At 44.5% G+C, this 15,646-nt stretch overlaps 1 protein-coding gene across 1 annotated transcript in view; it reads left to right on the forward strand.

Annotated features, from left to right (window-relative positions):
• The window catches only part of ITGA9 (integrin subunit alpha 9), a 355,639-nt gene that overhangs the window by 180,408 nt on the left and 159,585 nt on the right, over window positions 1-15,646 (forward strand). The gene's annotated exons all lie outside the window — the stretch shown is intronic.

Consider the following 15,646-nt stretch of genomic DNA (forward strand, 5'->3'; position numbering starts at 1 on the left):
TATTGAGCAGAGGAGGGTCTCCCTGACCCATGCTGAAGATGGTATGAAGTGTGAGGTAGCAAGGGAAGGGCCTGGAGGAAAAGCCTAGAGAAGGCTACTGAGCTCATGCTGGGTAGAAGTGTAGGCTGAAGAGAGATGGAGGGACAGAAAGGGCTGAGATTTTCGAAGCAACATCATCTCCGAGAGAAATGAATTGTTTGCTTGAAGGTTTGGGTCTTCTCTGTCTAGACGTCGGAGTCAGGATTAATGGCCAATTATTTAAGATCTATTACTTGCAGCTGCTGAATCCCACAGATAATGATATTAAATGAAGCCGACATTCAAGAGTGCTGCCAACATATCTCAGGGAGGAGAGGAAGCTCTTTATCTTGAAACCTTGTCGGATACTGTTACTGACTATGGAAATTCTAGTGAGCTCCTAAAGACAGCGAAAAGAATTTATGCCTCAAAAGCCCTAATGCCACTCCTTTGAATGCTGAAACAACAGTCTGTACCCTTCCCTGACATTTTGGGGGGAAGCTTTGGGATCTCCCCTTGGGAGGGTGTGGAGGATGGATGTGGCAAGAGCAGGCTCACAGGAGCTATCCTAGAATGAAAGAGAATGTCTGGGGGGTCAGTGAGTTCCCTTTTCAACCGAAATCTTCAAGGAAAGCCTGGATGACTCCTTGAGAGGATGATGGAGATGGGATTCTTGTTCACACCTGGCTTGAGCTGGATGCCGATGACAACTTGGAAATCCTACAGATCTCTGATTTCTATAAACGGGTTTTCTACCAAAATATTTTCTGAATGAACTAAGAGCAGATTTTTTTCTAGTCAATTGAGAATGCATTTGACTATTGACCAAATTTCATTCCGTCTCGTGCCTTTGAAAAAAACTCCAAGTCTCCAGTTTCTCATTTCTCAAATCCATCAGGGATGTGCAGGAGGATTCCTAGTAGAAACATTTACATTTCAGAAATCAGCAAATGTTATCAATCAGAGACTGATTTATTTTGTCTTGTTGGTTGTCTGGACTGAAGAAGGTGATGGAGAAAATGTAAGAATGCAGATTAAACTTGGAAGTGTATTACGCAAATATCCATTTCCTACTCCCTCCCAGATAGCCATCTGCCCAACACATCCTCAAATGGTGCTCTCCTCCTCTCTCTTCTTTCCCATGCCCAGCCCAGTCACTGCATTGCTTCCACTTTCCCAGGTTACCTACCTGTGGGTAGCTAAAAAAACCCTCCATTCTAGAATCAATACCATGTATTGGTTCCAAGGCCAAAGAGTCATAATGGCTAGGGTTAAGTGACTTACCCAGGGTCCTCTCCTCTCCTCTCTGCTCCTCTCCTCTTTTCTCCTCTCCTCTCCTCCCTTTGCCTCTTCTGTTCTTAAAATCCTTACCTTCTGGCTTAGAGATTCCATCTTGCTAGATATCTGCATGTTTCACTCTCTACCAAAAACTCATCATTCCTGGAACACTTACCGCCCTCCCCCCTTTTTTAGAATATTTATCCATGGTTACATGATTAATGTTCTTTCCCTCTCCCCAACTCCCCCCCCCATAGCCAACATGCAATTCTACTGGGTTTTACATGTGTCATTGATCAAGACCTATTTCCATATTATTGATATTTGCACTGGGGTGATCATTTAGAGTCTATATCCCCAGTCATACCCCCATCAGCCCATGTGTTCAATCAGTTGTTTTTCTTCTGTGTTTACACTTCTGTAGTTCTTCCTCTGAATGTGGGTAGCGTCTTTTCCATAAATCCCTCAGAATTGTCCTGGATCCCAGCATTGCTGCTAGTACAGAAGTCCATTACATTCGATTTTACCACAGTGTATCAGTCTCTGTGTACAATGTTCTCCTGGTTCTGCTCCTTTCACTCTGCATCACTTCCTGGAGGTTGTTCCAGTTCACATGGAATTCCTCCATTCCTTATTCCTTTTAGCACAATAGTATTCCATCAACAGCAGATACCACAATGTGTTCAGCCATTGTGTTCCCTGATTGAAGGACATTCCCTCATTTTCCAATTTTTTGCCACCACAAAGAGCACAGCTAATAAATATTTTTGTACAAGTCTTTTCCCTTATGATCTCTTTGGGGTACAAACCCAGCAGTGGTATGGCTGGATCAAAGGGCAGAAAGTCTTTTATAGCCCTTTGAGCATAGTTCCAAATTGCCATCCAGAATGGTTGGATCAATTCACAATTCCACCAGCAATGCATTAATGTCCCAATTTTGCCACATCCCCTCCAACATTCACCACTTTCCTTTGCAGTCATGTTAGCTAATCTGTTAGGTATGAGGTGATACCTGTTATAGATAACTTCTGGAAAAAGATGGAGAACAGCTTGAGAGACAGATTGTCGGTCATAGAAGTTGGAATTTACCCAGATGGCATGAGCCAAGGGCAAAAGACAGTTGAGACCACCTCTATAAAAGCCCAGGGGCTCAGCCATTCTTGGTCTCAGTCTTGAGAAGGGAATTTCTGGAGGGAGAGGGTGGTGTCAGGGGGGTAGGCCTATAGACCTGCAGATCCAGCATCCATACCTTATTGCCACTAGAGGTTCATTCACCTATTGCTAGACAGAGCCGAGAGATAGCAACAACAAAGCTGTCAAGAAGATCATCACTACCCCTTCCTTTCCTTTGGTCTAGACCATGGCTGGGTCTGACAAGGGGTCTGTGAGGGGGAGAAGAATCTCTAGCCAAATACCAACCTGATGCTCATTGATTTAGCTTACTTTTAACTCTCATTAGATATAGCATAGCCATTCCCAACACCTCTTTCCTCATCCTGATTCCTAACCCCTTTGAGCCAAGGCATTAAACCCTGTTTAAAACTTGATTCAAGTGAAGGCTGACATTCATTCCAAGGGGGCAAGTGTATAACTACAGTCAAAGGGGGAAAGAGAGTTATCAACATTGCAGTCAGTTAGTGTTATCCATTCAATACCAACCTTTATCATTTAACCTAATCCCAATCCAAGGAACCAGAGGAGCTGTTGAACAATATATACAGCTTTTCCCTCAATAACTTTGGTTTGGGCACTGTTAGTGGGGTCAGGTGCTTAGCTGAGTTGATCATCCATAAGCCTTGGTGGTTTCCAGAACACCTTAGTGGCTATCCAGGCATCACTATCCCACTCAGCCTAGATCCATCACCACCTGAGGATCTTGGGCCAGCCTGTCAGGCCCAGCTTATAGAAGCACCTTCCTGTCTATCCTATCTATACCCCCTTTGTGCATAACATACCTCAGAGTTGTTTTGATTCGCATTTCTCTGATTATAAGAGATTTAGAACACTTTTTCATGTGTTTGTTGATAGTTTTGATTTCTTTATCTGAAAATTGTCTATTCATGTCCCTTGCCCATTTATCAATTGGGGAATGGCTTGATTTTTTGTACAATTGATTTAGTAATTAGGCCTTTGCCAGAGTTTTTTGTTATAAAGTTTTCCCCCCGATTTGTTACTTCCCTTCTAATTTTGACTATTATTTTTGTTTGTACAAAACCATTTTAATTTAATGTAATGGACATATACAGGGTAAAGGTCAAAGGCTGGAGCAAAATCTATTGGACTTCAACAGTGAAAAAGAAGGCAGGAGTTGCAATTATGATATCTGACAAAGCCAAAGCAAAAATAGATCTGATTAAAAGAGATAGGGAAGGTAATTACATCCTGATAAAATGTAGTATAGACAATGAGGAAATATCAGTATTCAACATGTATGCACCAAATGGTATAGCATCCAAATTTCTAAAGGAGAAACTGGCAGAGCTCAAGGAGGAAATAGACAGTAAAACTATACTAGTGGGAGAATATATATAAACCTTCCTCTATCATATCTAATAAATCAAACCAAAAAATAAATAAGATGTAAGAGAGGTGAATGAAATCTTAGAAAAATTAGAGTTAATAGATATGTGGAGAAAAATTAATAGGGACAAAAGAATATACCAGCACATGGTACATTCACAAAGATTGACCATGTACTAGGGCAAAGAAACATGGCAAACAAATGCAAAGAAGCAGAAATAATAAATGTAACCTTTTCAGATAATAATGCAATAATAATTAGTAGAGCACATGGATAGGCAAAAAAAAAATCATTTGGAAATTAAATAATAAGATTCTCCAAAATCAGTTAAAGAACAAATCACAGAAACAATTAATAAATTTAATTGAAGAGAATGACAATGATGAAACATCCTACCAAAATCTGTGGGATGCAGCCAATGCAATACTCAGGGGAAAATTATATCCTTGAGTGCATATATTAACAAATTAGGGAGGATACAGATCAATGAATTGGGCATACAAATCAAAAAACTAGAAAGTGAACAAAATCCCCAGATGAAAACTAAAGATCATAAAAATTAAGGGAGAAATTAATAAAATTGAAAATAAAAGAACTATTGAATTAATAAATAAGACTAGAAGCTGGTACTTTGAAAAAAAACAAATAAAATTGACAAAGTACTAGTCAATCCAATAAAAAAAGGAAAGAAGAAAACCAAATTAACAGTATCAAAGATGAAAAGAGAGACCTCACTTCTAATGAAGAGGAAATCAAGGCAATTATTAAAAACTACTTTGCCTATATGGCAATAAATATAGCAATCTAGGTGTATATTACAGGTGACATGGATGAATATTTACAAAAATGTAAATTGCCTAGATTAACAGTAGAAGAAATAGAATACCTAAATAATCCTTTAAAAAAACTCTCATCTTCCATCTTAGAATCAATACTAAGTATTGGTTCCAAGGCAGAAGAGTGGTGAGAGCTACACAATGGGTTAAGTGACTTACCTAGGGTCACAGAACTAGGAAGTATCTAAAGCCAGATTTGAACCCAAATCCTGTTTCTAGGCCTGGTTCTCTATCTACTGTGCCACCTAGCTGTGCCCCCCTTTTTTTCTTTTGACACCATGCTTTTTTGATGGTGCTTTATTGGCTGTTGAACTTCTAGCCCAAGAGGCTGGTGGGTTCTGTTGCAGCCATCCTGCACCAGGTGTGATGCCAATGACACTTCATGAAAAAGCACAGTCAAAGCGAGGTAACTCTGTTGGAATAACCCCATCCCCAAAGAGTCCAGCTGGGGGATGTTGCTCGTAAATGCTGTTCAACATTTGTTGTTGCCCGTGCTCAGTTAGACAGTTTTCACCGACTATGCCAAGATGAGTCCTTTGTCATCTTCCCAAACAGTGAAAAGTGTCAGAAGTTGAAAGGGAGAAAGAAGAAAGCCATTCTCCTTTGATCTTAATTTTCAAAGAATCAGAAGTGATAGACTTTGAGCCTCCATCCCACTCAAAAGAAATCACCATCTGTTCCCCCACTTCGGCCTCAGATCCTTGCCTTCTTATTTAAGGATGTAATTTCCATGCTTAAGGTGGGTGGGGGAAGCTTCTCCACAGTGGTTTGTCCCAAGTGATCCTTAGGGGATATTTTACCTGTAGAGCATCCCAGCTAGCTTAAAAGTATGCTTGTTTCTCATTCAAAGCCTTGTTTTCATGTCTCATGTAAAATTTAAAGGGATGGAGGTGGGGGTGGGCTGAGCGGGGATGGGAGGGAGAAAGGAAAGTGAGCTTGATGACTCCTGGCATCAGAAGAGAACGGAGTCTTCTGAACAGTCTTATGGGAGCAGAGAGATTAGAGTGTGATGCACTCAATGCAGGGGCTGTTGGGCTTTTCTGGCCCTTTGTTCTATCCCCAGTGCTTAGTATAGTGCCTGGCACATAGTGGGTACATGAGACATAGTCATAGATTGACTGACATCTGATTCAATGCTTTTCCCCAATAGGATGGATACCTGATCTCATCTGAATGTCTCTGAGAGCAAGGGCCCCATTTCTCAGATCGATCATACATTTATTGAGTAGAATCTGGGAGGGGCTTGGAGAAATCTTGCTGTCTTTAACTGTACAGATTTCCAAGACCCCCCTTTTCTCCCATTTCTCAGCTCTCAAAACCCGACATCTTTGGCAAATGAACGAGTAGCATCTCTTAAGTGCTAATTATATTCTGATCCATTGTGCTACTAAAGAGAAAGAGTGGTATCTGCCCTCAAACCCTTCTGTTCTAGTGGGGAAGGAAGCTCCTCCCATTGGGAAGGGTGTGTGTGTGTGTGTGTGTGTGTGTGTGTGTGTGTGTGTGTGTGTGGTGTTTTGGACTTAGAAGTCCCAGGGATGGAGAATGGAACCAATTGGCAAACCCTCTCTGAAAGCTGTGATAATATTGACTTGATTTTGGTGTTTGGAATAAAGCATAAAAAATTGGGGACATCAAAGGGATTTTGGTGGTGAAGCAGCAAGCAGCTCAGTGGGTGATAAGACGCTGGCCAGGGCACATGGTTCCCATCATCCAGCCTGGTCCACTCTGGACTGGCTAGGCATAGAGGATTTGTGAGTTGGCATTCACTTGTTGTTCAGGCCAGTGTGGCCCCAGGCTGAGAAGGAGCTCTGAAATGAAAGGAATTGGTCTTCCAAGGTGTGGGCTCTGGGGATCCCTTTCCCTATTCCAATGGCTTTACCCAAAATTCAGAGGCTGTGTGCCCCTTGCCAAGGCTAACCCTTCCACCTGGGTTTTTGTCCTAACCTCAGTGGACTTCTTTAGGCCTTTGGCCATCATTCATTTCTTGCTCATCTTCAGTGTACCATAAGATCATATATTTAGAGCCAGAAGGCACCCTAGAGGTCCACTGAATCTCACCCCCTAATTTATTGGTGACGACACAGGATCAGAGAGATTCAGTGGTTTGCTGACCATCACACGGCTCAGAAATATCTGAGATAGGGTTGGCACCCAGATCTTCCTGACTCCAAATCCAGTGTTCCAGCCACTGTAGTCCACCAACATTCTAGGATGTCTCCTGTCTTTGAAAAAAACAAAATCCTAAGCTTTGCTTTAAATCTACACCTTTTTCCATGATCATCCCCCTTTCTCTCCTCCCCTTTTCCCTGCCCAGCTCCTTGACTGAATCATCTGTGGCTTCTCCCTGCCTCTCCGTCCTCACCACTTACACGCTCCTCACTCACCTCACCACACTCTGGCTTCTGACCTCACTACTCTCCCGAAATCATTTCCTCTGAGGACCGTAATGATCTCTTCATTTCTCTATCTGAGGCAGGCCCTGTCCACCTCAGAGCCTCGAATACGAAGTAACGTCACCCAATATTAACTCATCGTACCGCTTGGGAAGGATTGTAGAAAGGATCGGCCTCAGCCTGGGAGTGGTCCTCAGCTCCGGAAACAGTGCACACGGCAGGCCAAGAAATATTAAACAAACCAAAAAAACCAAGAGCCCAGCCTAAGAGGCAACATTCCCTGCCCCAAGTCCTCCCAAACTAGGAAAGCCGATTCACTTTTGTGGATTACAGATGGATTAAGCTGGGATTCTTTGGATGTAAAGTGGGAAAGAAGATTTGCTGGGGAAAGCAGGTGGCCCAGGAAATGGGGATACCAAACCTTGCCCCGGGAAGCCTGCTCTTTGATAAACCAGAGGCTGCCCCTTCTTGGGCTTGTCCTAAGCCATCTGCTATAGGGCATGTTCTGAGGAGTTCAGTGAATGGTGTTAGCTTGGTGGCCAACACCACAGGACCAAGCCAAGCCTAGCCTTCACCGCTGGCCTCGTTCCAGAATGGCATGCCTGAATTCAGATGATTTTAGCCGGGTTCTGTTTTTGGCCAGTGAATAGAATAGAAAATGGTGGCAGCCAAACAAAACGAGTAATAGTGCAACTTAAGGGGAAAAAAAGAGTTTTGCAGAAGCAAACTGTCAAGTCAGGGAAAACCGGAGGTGTAGGGTGGAGAGGGGAGCAGAGCATCCTGGATGTCTGACCGCAGGGATGAGGTTGGGGGTAGCTCTTCACCTTTTCTTGCCAGAGAACATTACGGTCTCCTTGAACTTCTCGTTATTGAGAAATAGATAAACAACCTCTCCTTAGATCAGCTTTCATTTTCCTGGAGGACTCCGTTCCTAGAGGCCAGGAAAGTTGCAGAGATTCTGCCAGGCAGTGGCTGTCTCTGTGGAAAACCACTTCTGATGTGGCTTTGGAAGGTCGTGGAATCAGAAGCCTGGATTCTGAGTCCCAGCTTTGACACTCACTCGCTTTATGAATCTCTCTCCATCTCTCTGCTTCACTGTAGGTTTTCCCATCTGTCAAATGGGGATGATTATACTTGTAGAGTGATCTCCGGAATGTAGTGTGGAAAGCATGTTGTGGATCTGCACTCTATATGGAGAAGGCAGAGGATGTAGTCACACCTTCATTTTCAGAAGATCGCCTCGGTAGCCAAGCAGAAGGTGGATTGGAGCGGGGAGAAAGTTGAGGCAGGCAGATCAGTTAGGAGGCTCTAAGTCCAGGACGGGGGGACGAGGGCTTCAGCCGGGGCTGTGATTGTGTGAGTGGAGAGAAGAGGATATGTACAAGAGCTGCTGTGAAGGTAGACATGTGAGGTTGGATATGGAAGGCGAGGGAGAGTGGAGAGTGAGGGCTTGCACCTAGGTTGTGCATCTGGATGGTTGGGAAGATAGCGGTGCCCTCAGAACAAATTGGGAAGGCCATACGTTCTGATTTGTAGAGGTTGAGTTTGGGATGCCTCTGCGATGTCCAGTTTGGCACGTCCAATAGATCTGTAGTTGGTGATGCCTGATCAGAGCCTAGGTGAGAGAGTATGACATCTGTAGAGGTCTCTAAGTTATCCACAGGGTGCTGGTGAAAGTCATGGCAACGAAAGACATGAGAGAAGAGGAGGGAAGGGAGGAAGGGAAGGAGAGAGACAGGAAGAGACAGGAAGAGAGAGAGAGATAGAGAGACAGAAAGAGAGAGACAGAGAGAAGAGGAAGAAGAGTGAGAAGATGATGATGATGATGATATTCAGGACTTCAGGACATGGGGACTAAATCTCTGATCTCATTACAGTAGAAAGAGCTGTAGATTTGGAGTCAGAGGTGCTGCTATGTACTCTTTGTGTGAGTAGGTCCTTTAGACTCCCTGGGCCTCAGTTTCCTCATCTGTCAAATGAGGGGGATGACCTCTGAGGATCCCTTCCAGTTGTAAGGCCATTTGATCCAAAGTGGATACACCCTTAGTCATGGAGACTATGGTCTCTTGTGATTCTTGTTTATATTCCTCCATCCATCCTCCTTGTAGTCCTGGACTAGGTTGATCTGCAGACAACCAGAGCCTTTTTTGCTGGTAGAGCCAGTTAACTCTTCTGCCCCACTGGTCCAGCCTTTGTGACTCCCAGGTTCCTTCCAAGCCATAAAGAGGCTTCAGACTGTCCAATATGCCAGACTTTCCCGAACATTCTCTGGTCCTGCATCTTCCTCCTTTTCAATTTGGGATGCAGATTATCGTCCATGAAGAAGCCGTTTTACACACTGGCTAGAGATTGGACTTGTCATCAAGAGACCTGGGGGAGGGGGCAGCTGGGTAGCTCAGTGGATTGAGAGAGCCAGGCCTAGAGACGGGAGGTCCTGGGTTCAAATCTGGCCTCAGACACTTCCCAGCTGTGTGACTCTGGGCAAGTCACTTGACCCCCATTGCCTACCCTTACCAATCTTCCACCTATAAGTCAATACACAGAAGTTAAGGGTTATAAAAAAAAAAAAGAGAGAGACCTGGGGGAGGAAGCTTCTTAAGCTTTAGATCTTCAGAGAAGCTTAGAATCATAGCATCCATCATAGGATGGAGAGTCAGAAGGGCTTTCAGAGATCAACTTCTTATTTTTTTAACCCCCTACCTTTTGTCTCAGAATCGATACTCAGTATTGGTTCCAGTGCAGAAGAGTGGTAAGGGTAGGCAGTGGGGGTTAAGTGACTTGCCCAGGGTCACACAGCTAGGAAGTGTCTGAGACCAAATCTAAATCTAGGACCTCTCATCTCCAGGCATGGCTCTCTATCCACTGAGGCACCTAAATGCTCCTACTCTAGTGCTCTTTCCATGAGGAAACAAATCAGTACAGTGACACTAAATTCATTAGTGTCAGAGCTGTGAGTTAGGATTATATGGTCACAGTTATAGAGCTGGTAGAAACCTCAGAGATCCTCCTGGAACCAAGGTAGCGGGCAGTTCATATATCTACACGAAGCAAAAGAGAAACTGAGTCAAAAACTCTTCATTTTTCCTATGGGGAAACTGAGACCAGGGGTGATGCATCCATTTGCCCAAGGTCATACAGATAATAAACAAGATTTGAACCCAGGTTCTTGGACTCCAGAGCTGATGCTCTCCCCACCATTTTGTGCCAGTTTGTTGTCTATTAATCACATGCCGAATGAATCCACCAGGGCAGCATTATAATAATTATTTTTAGAATCTAGCTTTAGGTATCAATGCTTGTCTTTGTCTGAGCTTACAACTACATTGTTCTTTATCAAGACAGGCCTGGAGAGTGTGACCAGCTGTTTTATCACAGGGACACTATTTGGTCCTTATTTGTAGCAAAGATGCTACTTTTCAGGAGGAAGGAAGGAAGGAAGGAAGGAGAGAAGGAATGAGGGAAGGAAAGCAGGAAGGAAGGCAATCTTCTTAATGGAGACTGTTGACTAGCCAAACTTTTCCCATTCTGTGTTTGTAAAGTTGATTTTTTGAGCCCAAGGAGAACTTGACATTTATCAGTGTTTGCTATCACCATCCTAGGTCAATTCAGCCCATTGTTTCAAACAATTAAGAACGTTCTGGGTACCAGGTCTATCCCTAGACCTGCCAAGCGTGTTTACTAATAGAAGGCTTTGCAAAAATCCTCGTAAGGGTGGATCGCTGTGTAGGAGCATAAATGTTTTATGTAAGTCGAGCAATTATTTGTGGTGGTGGGAATGATTATCATGGGGGCAAAGGGAAATGTCTGGGCTAATTCTGATGCCTTCATTCTTCCTTGTCCGCTGGCCCTCACAGAACTATTTATTTCTCTGTTGTGCATGGCTTCTCTATTAATTGGTGGGCTCTCTTCACTTGTTAAGAAGGGCCTTCAGAGATCAACTTCTTATTTTGGAACCCTTCCCTTCTGTCTTAGAATTGATACCAAGTATTGTGGCAACCGTCCTCCCCTGATCTAAAGAATCAGATGTCAATTTATGAACAGAGACAGTACCTGCAGTCTCAGCTTCTTATTTTAAGTAGGAGATAGACCCCTCGAAGGCAGTAACTTTTCCCTTCAATGACTATTTGTTGGATTCACTAAGAATGAATTTTCCCCAGATCTCAAAGCACTAACCTATGAAGTATGGTAGAAAGACTGCTGGATTTGGAGACGAAGAATCCATGTTTGAATCTCACAATTGCCATTTTCTCTGTGGGTGAATTTGAGCAAATTGTTTAACGTCTGTGTGCCTTGGTTTCCTCATGTGTAGAACGAGTACTAGGCAATTTCTAACGTCTCTTTCAGCTCTAAATCTGTGATCCCATGATTTGCCTTTAACAAAATAATTACTACAGATGTTGTTATCTCTATTTTACAGACAGAGAAATGGGTTCAGGGAAGAAAAAAGTATTTCTAGAAAATTACAGAGTACGACTATCAGGAATAAAAGAACTATTTTATTCCTAGAACCAATTAAGTTATTTATTATTATTATTCTCAGTTTATAGATGAGAAAACTGAGGCTCAGAGAGGGGAAACGATTGGTCAACTAGTTAGTGGTTGGGGTGTTCTTTGTGCTTTTTCTTCTCAAAAATTATTTGGGCTTAATTTTAGCCAGCATATGTAATGTGGATGGCATGGCGGGCTTTTCCAGGCCAGTTGTTCTTGGTGTTCTGGGCTCCTCTTCATTAGGAGAAGGAATCTGGATTAATGATGGGTGGTCACGGGCCAGCTGGCCTGCAGGAATTGGGATGGGATAAGTGGCAGTGTCCTATTTTTGAGCAGCTCCTATTCCATGCGAGAGGAGCCTTTGGGGAAGAATTCCTCATCAGTGAACTTTGTACTGGAATGGAGAATGGGCATGTCAAAGGCACTGAGTGGCATGGGATGCCGCAATGCTTAGCATGGTAGCCACTTAATAATGTTTATTAATTATTATTTAAAATTCCTTGTTAGTTAATAAAACATTTTAATTAGTAAACTAATTCTTGTTCATTAATTGACTGATGAATGCCTGCTGCATTAGGGCTTGGTGAGAAGCCGAGAGAGAGAGAGAGAGAGAGAGAGAGAGAGACAGAGAGAGAGAGAGAGAGACAGAGAGAGAGACAGAGAGAGAGACAGAGAGAGAGACAGAGAGAAAGAGACAGAGAGACAGACAGAGAGACAGACAGAGAGAGACAGAGAGAGAAAGAGAGAGAGAGAGAGAGAGAGAGAAAGAAAGAGAGAGAGAGAGAAAGAGACAGAGAGAGACAGAGAGAAAGAGACAGAGAGACAGACAGAGAGAGAAAGAGAGAGAGAGAGACAGACAGAGAGACAGACAGAGAGAGACAGAGAAAGAGAGAGAGAGAGAGAGAGAGAGAGAGAGAGAGAGAGAAAGAGAGAGAGAGAGAAAGAGAGACAGAGAGAGACAGAGAGAAAGAGACAGAGAGACAGACAGAGAGACAGACAGAGAGAGAAAGAGAGAGAGAGGGGGGGGGGAGGAGAATTCACAGTGTTTCAGTCTCATTCTGTAATTCGCCACTTCCCAGGAGCAGAGTGCAGTAATGGTAACAATAATAACAATAATGGTCATATCTAAGATGTTGATAGTGCTTTAAGTGCTTTTCAAGTTACACGTGAGTAATCTCATTGGATCTTCCCACCAGCACCCCGAAGAGAGTTCTGGTCACTGGCCCATTTAACGACCCCAGGTTGTGACTTTCCCAGGTTCACACGATTAGTGTCCGAGGAAGGATTTGAACTTAGGTCTCCCCGATTTCAAGGCCAGCATTCTATTCACTGTGCCACCTGGTGGAAAGACCACCGAGGAGAGATTCAGAAGGCTTGAGTTGGAGTATTATTGCCAAGTCACCGTCCCTTTCTGGGATCTCAGTTCCCTTATCTAGCTTTGTGACCCAGATTATGCGACGCCACCATTCTTTGCCTTGATTTTCTCATCTGTAAAATGGGCCCGTAGGAGCACTTGGCTCCTGTGGTTCTGTGAATATCCAGTGGGCCGAGCTTCTTCATCTGTCACCGAGCCACAAGCCTGGGATTGGTGACGCCGTTTCCACCTCATCCTCTCTGGCCTTTTAGTGTCCTTATTTACAACGTGGAGCTAATGACCCGCCGCCTGCCTGCCTGGGCTGTGGAGAAGATGCTTCGCAAACCCAGAAGGACCAGAAGAATAAGAGTTCTTCTTATTGGACCTGATTCAGAACCAGGTCCAGAATCGGAATCGCTCTGATTCCCAGAAGCAGAAGTGAGGCTGCCTTTCTTTCCTACCAGCAAGAAGAGATGAAGGACTCCGGATTGCCTGGATCCCTGACCAGGAGGACCGCCGGGCGAGGGTTCTGGCCTCCTCTCCTCTGTGCCAGCCCTTCGGGTCCGGTCGCTCTTCCTGAGACCTAAGCCGAGGCCCCGGGAGGGGAGCTCAGAGCCCTCTCTTCGCCCCCAGCGCCTCCTCGGCCGAGCTGGCACAGGATTCTGCGACGCAGAGGCTGCGAGCTTCCAGGGGAACACATCAGGCCGAGCTCTCTGCCCAGGACCGCTAGAATCTGCGGCCTCGCTGCCCACGAGGGGGAGGGTTGGCCGGGACACGCGGGGCCCAGGACGAGGAATTTCCAGCGAGGCCGTGTCAATGCCGGCTCTGTTTGACTCGCCTCGAGCCTGCCAGGAGGCCGGCGAGTTTGCCGGGCCTACTCGTTTGGCATCCTAGAAATCAGACTTGGACTCTTCTCCGTGGAAAAAAAAGACCAAAAGGCGAGTTAATATAGTATAAATAGCATTATAAGAGGGGGCGGCAGACATGCTCCGCTGAGGAGAGATGGATTTCCCAGAAAAGTCTCCCGCTCCTCCGCTGAAATCCAACTCAAATTAAGTTGTTTTTCTTGAGATTCAAAATATTTTTGTGAATAATTCTTTCCAGCCTCGAGTACTTGTTTTCGTGGGTTTCTGTCCATCCCAGGCACCCTCAGTGCATCAGGAAGGCTCTCAGGCTCGGGGCCATCAACCGGTTTGGGATGATTTAGCAGCTTCCTGCTCCTGCAGCCATATTGTTTGTGAAAGGAGGCTGGCGACGTGTGTGCGGTAGGTCAGGCCCAGGAGCTAGACGTGGCCGAAGCTCATGGTTAAGTGGTGCCTGGAGGCTGGCAGAGCACTTTGTACACATTGTCGTCACAAAATACAGTGAGCTTCAGCCCCATTTTACAGATGAGAAAACCGAGGCAAAGAGGAGTGAAGTTGCTGACACTGGTGGTTGTTCAGTTGTTTCAGTTGTGTCTGACTCGTTGTGCCCACATTTGAGGGATTTTTTTTTAAATTTATTTTTTTATAAAAACCCTTAACCTTCGTCTTGGAGTCAATACTGTGTATTGGCTCCAAGGCAGAAGAATGGTAAGAGTTGGGCCATGGGAGTCAAGTGACTTGCCCAGAGTCACACAGCTGGGAAGTGTCTGAGGCCAGATTTGAACCCAGGACCTCCCGTCTCTAGGCCTGACTCTCCATCATTTGGGGTTTTCTTGGCAGAGATACTGGGGTGGTTTGCCATTTCCTTCTCCAGCTCATTTTACAGAGGAGTAAACGGAGGCAAATAGGGATAAGTGACCTGTCCATGGTCACACAGCTAGTAAGAGTCTGAGGTCAGATTTGAACTCTGGGCTTCCTGATCCCAGGCTCCTAACATCGATTCACTGTTATTAGATATCCTGCTTCCACTGGGTCACATAGCTAATAACGGTCAGTGGTGAGATTTGAGACCTGGCTTTGAGCCCTAGTCTTGCCACTGATTTACTTTGTGACCTGACTTCCAGTTCTTTCATCTAGAAAAGGAAGAAGCTGGACTAGACCAGGGATTCTTAAGAGAGGGTCCATGAACATGTTTAAAATAAAATTTGAAAACTGCATTTTTATGTCGTCAGTTTCCTTGTAATCCTATACATTTCCCCCCTATGCATTTAAGAGCATGATTCTGAGAGAGGGTCAGTAAGCGTCTCCACACAGCCCAAAGGGTCCAAGAGGCAAACAAGATGACACGATTTCATAGGCTACAGTGGAAAGAGCTGAATTTGGAATCTCAGGACCTGGGTTGGAATCTCAACTTTGCCATTTTGCCACCTGAATGACTGAACTAGTCATTTAAAGAATCTGGGCCTCAGTTTCCTCATTTGTAAAATAAGAGTTGGATTAGATGGACCCCGAGGTCCCTTCTTGCTCTAGATCCAAGATCCTTTGAGTTTCATGATGTACAATTTAATGTGGGAATCACATTGGGTTACAGAGATAGTATGTGTTTAGAGAGAGACAGATGGACAGAGACATAGAGAAGAGAGACAGAAAAAGATAGAAGACTTTGATAGAATGATAGAATTCTTCCTTCTCTCCCTCCCTTTCTCCCTCCTTTCTTTAGCTCCTCCTTCACTTCCCTTTTCCCTTCTCTCCTTTCTTCTTCTTCTTTCCTCCCTGTGATCTCTTCTTTTTCCTTCCATCTATCTGTTCTTCCTTCCTTCCTTCCTTCCTTCCTTCCTTCCTTCCTTCCTTCCTTCCTTCCTTCCTTCCTTCCTTCCTTCCTTCTCTCTTTCTCT

This window comes from Gracilinanus agilis, chromosome 1 (genome assembly GCF_016433145.1).
Source record: "Gracilinanus agilis isolate LMUSP501 chromosome 1, AgileGrace, whole genome shotgun sequence".
NCBI classification, from domain to species: Eukaryota; Metazoa; Chordata; class Mammalia; order Didelphimorphia; family Didelphidae; genus Gracilinanus; species Gracilinanus agilis.